A 4,976-nucleotide genomic window follows, 5' to 3' on the forward strand; every position below is an offset into this window, starting at 1 on the left:
CAAAATGCGATCCGTCACTTCGGGTTGCAACAGCCACAGACAGCAGCACAAAATTATTTGCGAAATAGTAACATTTATGTCGTGGTAAGGACCATAAAATTATTATATAGAAATATAATACCGAAAAATAATAAAAGCAATTAAAAGCTCGAATATTTAACGCTGTTAAGAACTTAATCCATTGCTGACTTTTTTATTCACAATGTCAAAAATACATGCTGAAAAGCCTTTTACCCAATCTTTGAATGGTCCATGATTTTAAGAGTTAAAAAGATTTTTGACACCTTGTCTATGAATTTTAGTGTTACTATACTAAAGTTATTTCCCATTGTTAGGGGTAAAGGGTGAAGTATTGTTTTTAAAAATTTATTGCCCGTTCGTTTTTTCATGAGAGTGTGACAACAAAATTTCAAAACACATTAATTTAAATTGGTTACATTAGTTGTTGCATTACACTTTGTGCATTTAATTTTGATTATGCCAACATTTAGGCAAGCAAAAATTTAGATTTTTATTTAGATAGATAGTTTTGTACGGAGTTAATGTTATCTTTATTAATTTAACAACGAATTTTTAAATACAACATGACTAAACCGCACGTACTATAATGGGGTGTATACGTATTAAATAATATGTATTTTTGAAAACATTGATTGTATTTTAGTTTTAGGGACATTTGTTTTAACACGGGGCGCAACGGCGGCGGAAGCGCGGCAATATTTGAAATTGTGGTGGAGTTTTTCTAGTTTTACCAAGTGTACAACTAACTTGGTAAAACTTTGAGATTCTTCATGCGTAAGTAATAAATGTAGAACAAACTTATTTCATTAGTTTCATTGTATTGTTTGCATTGTAAAAAGGTATCAGAATGTTAAAGAGAGGCTATATCTATTAGTTATAACGCAATTTAATAGATTCTACCGCTAAATGTACCTCAGAAACCGGGGGTTAGTGAAAAAGTTGTTGGTCCGACCAGAAATGAGGCTACAATAAAGTACCTACCTATTTTGAGCGAAATCCCAGCACCTATGTGGCAAGATAAAGGAACCTTTGGACCTGAACGCCCGAAGTTTTTACGGGAATCTTAAGCGATTGATATAATGTAAGATGTATTAAGTGATTTAGGACTTAGAAGCTATGATTCCCTATTCGTCATCCACATTGCAGGTTTATAATGAGCTGTATAGTTAGTTTAGAGAAAATAATAGTGAGACTGCCTTGTTCGGTTGTTTTCCACGACTTGGCGTAGTCACCAACTCACTCTGTGGTGAGTTGGTGACTACGCCAACTTTACGTGGTCACTTACTCCTATCCTACTAATACTAAAAATGCGACAGTTTGTGAGTATGGATGGATGTATGTTTGTTACTCTTTCACGAAAAAATACTGAACAAAGCTTATAACCTGGATTAACGCAGGATACTTTTACCTCAGGAAATCTTTTCACGCGTTCAGAAGTTTTTTCGTGAAAGAGTAACAAATGTTCATTCATACTTACAGCATGTGTATACATAATACAAGTAGGATTTGTATACTGATGTTACTCTCTGGTGGAATAAGTACATCATTTCAGATATACTTATGTTACTAATGAGAGTGTCAATAGCATTATTATGATATTATCTCGGTCTCTCGGTCTCTCTCTCTCTCTCTTTAAGTATGTCATGACTCCCTTCTTTTTTTCTTTTTTTTTTTTTTTGCGTCAGGAAAATCCATTGCTGCATGTCCCGCCCCAGGGAGGAAAGCGGGGTCTGTCGGGCTCTCCCGCCGGCAAGGCGTTCCGGCTAACGTGGGCATACCGACTAAAAACCTGACGGTGTTCCTTCTACAGTCACCATAAGGTGGCCAGTATTTTCTTCAGTGGCTAAAGTATGCCAACTTCGCTTAATTTACAAAAAACAATTTTAGACACATTTAAAAAAAAACTCCTTAATCGATAAACTCAGTTAGAAGTTAGCAAAACGTTTCTTCTAATTGTGAGCCACATTTGAAATCGTGAAATTTTATCGTCCAGAAATGTTCTCAAGGTACCTACCTAGTCTCATTTCTCTGTGAGACCCGGTAATTTATTTTTGCTAATACTAAAATTTTGGATAAAATTTGTAATTTGGAAGTTATTTATTTATACTCGTAAACAATGTTTTGTTTATTAAGTAATAAATTATAACCTGACACTGTCTCATACAAAAAATCTCTTATTCGCAAAACGTTCTGAGTGCCCCTAGTATGTTTTTATTTATTTGCTGTTACCTTATCTTTCAAAATACGTTGTTAGGCACATATCCAATGACTTCGAAGCTATGTGTGTATCGGAAATATGAATATGTTATACACCTCCTTTTTATTATTGAAAAAGACAACTCCCGCACTGAGAATTGCCATTGTGTCGCGCTGACTTTTACTGACTTCAACTCCATCACATACGAAACCTACAACTTATCGTGAAGCGGACTATCATATTCCTTCTGACCGGCTTTAGAAACGCAATCAAGGTTCACTGAAGTTTAACCTACACGTTACTATAATAATATGCTGAATCAATAACAATACAAACCTTACTCATTTCAGAGACCGGGCATTATCGATATATCTAAAATGTCGTTTTCACCATGTTTTCATATACTTACCAATTTTTCGTTTTCGATATTTTTGTCGTAAATATTGTGACTTTGTATCAAGATAAGGTTTGACTGATTCGGTGTGGAACGACTGGTGCGTGTTGAATATTGCAAGAAATAGTAGTTAGAGCAGACAAACTACGAGCCTGCAGGTTAATCACGTAGGTATCTCAGTTGACAACTAGTGTACGTCAAATTGATGATCACTACTTCGTACATTGCTGCTTTGACGTTACGTGTTGATCACTATAATCCAAGGAAGAAAAAAATTGTACAACTTATGTAGTGGCTTTCAAATAGTTGTGAACTGAAATACGTGATAGCCCCTCTGGATTGCGAATCATAGGATCGCCAATCTAAGATGGATCGTTTGGCGCTGATCCGGCTAATTGTTATGTAAATATAAATAGGTATATACCTAAATGCTAAGTATAAATAAAATAAGAAGAGGCTAGCTACGAAGTTACTGTGATAAACTAAATCTAAATGCCATACAAAAGCCACGCAACATTGTAAAGCCGGCACTATGTCACGAAAACCGATAGGTGTGTAGTCCGAAAAAATATAGTAGCTACCGGGACCAGACTACCGCTTTAATCTTTTTAGGAATAATATAGTTATCTACCCTTTTTGTGTCTGCGGAAAACGGATTTTTAGCTGTACAACCCGTATTTTTTACCGCTAGAACCCAAACCCAATAGACTTCGGCCTCATAAATTGAAAACAATAGAAAAATAATACCGCATTATTCTTTTTTACTTACTAATTAACGGGCGTACAGATAATTATGATTACTTCAAGGATATTATTGTATCGATACCAGCTGACCTCATATTTCCTCATTTTAACTCAAATTATTTTTGCGCGTGGTGCCTATAAACTATTTTTCATTCCGGCTTCGACGTAGAGAGTTGATTAAACTTCCGGTGGTAGTAGTAGTACCGAGATAGGAGTAAAAAGATCCATCCGAATGATGAGACGTGATGAAATTTTGAAACTACTTATTCTGTTTTTTTAGAATTCGTAGCTCGATAGTCGATCTACATAAGTCTTTATTAAAATCGTATGCAATCTCGCGTCTTTCATATTTTCAGTAGCAACATTCTCGTTATTCGAAATTCCAGAAAGGCTTTTGTAAACTGTAATCTTAAGTTTTGTCATAAAGAGTTTTCACATAATTCCTGATTTACGTGGAAGAACTGCACGCTGGCGGGTATATTGGTGGATTTATGTGGAGCCCCGAGTTTTCACGGATAAGTGAACCAACTGCGAGCATTGTTTTGTAAACACCATACTTAGTCACCAAATATAATGTTGTTTACTACGCATTACACAACCTACTATGCAATCGGCTTAATGACCCAGTCAATTGAGATTGTATTTTATTTTTATTGTTCGACGACACTACTTTTTTTTCAGTCGTTAATATTTACAAACGCTGCTCAATTTCAGATATGGGATAGGTATCATTTTTAGAATGGAAAGTCGCCTGGTTATTCATATCTCGTGCACCTGTGCGCGAATAACCTTTACATGGCAATAAATAACAAATGTTCATACGAATCACCAACGAACTGAAATAGCCAACCGATCTAATAAAATTGTATCGCGACATACTATTAAAGAAACCGGTTTAGCTAAATTATTTAAATAAGGACAATCTATTTTCCGCGCAGCTGTATGAGAAATATAGGGGTGTATCTAATTTAACATTGTATCGGTGAGGACATTGGCATTAATTTCCTAGACAATTCTAAATAGCTAGAGCTTGCAAATTGTGTTATCTAATGTGTTTGTCTAATAATTGTCATTTAACGCAACAATGCGGTAGCCTGTATTGTTTGAGTTACCACGAATTGCTTTCAAATATAATGCCACTCACAAAATACGTGTAAACGATTTTCGAAGTCGCATGAAACTGCTTTCTATTATCGAATCACTGACATTTAAGCATTTCACGTGCCTGAAAATAAACACAAAGACAGCTTAACGGTATTTTTATTCAACACTGTATTTTTGCTCTTGGAAATATTCCACAGTATTCCTACGTAGGTATCCACCTTGGTTGTCATAATCAGTGGGTGGATGCACAAGGACACAATCGAACGAGCCCCAAGCTATGCTTTTGTGCATTGCATTTCCCTTCCTTGTGATTTTCCAAGTAATCGTGCCTAATATCTTTTCAATACTTGCTAGAGCCTATTATGCTGAAAATAAATAACTTGCTTCTTACCACTACCTGTTTTTCTTTAGACTTTGTGAGTTGCCTATGATTTTTTATGTTACGATAAATTATAATCTTTCCTTGTTTTATTCACATCCATACATCGTGTCATACAGGACCGCGGGTTACGAGTA

The sequence above is a fragment of the Anticarsia gemmatalis genome, chromosome Z (genome assembly GCF_050436995.1).
Source record: "Anticarsia gemmatalis isolate Benzon Research Colony breed Stoneville strain chromosome Z, ilAntGemm2 primary, whole genome shotgun sequence".
NCBI lineage: Eukaryota > Metazoa > Arthropoda > Insecta > Lepidoptera > Erebidae > Anticarsia > Anticarsia gemmatalis.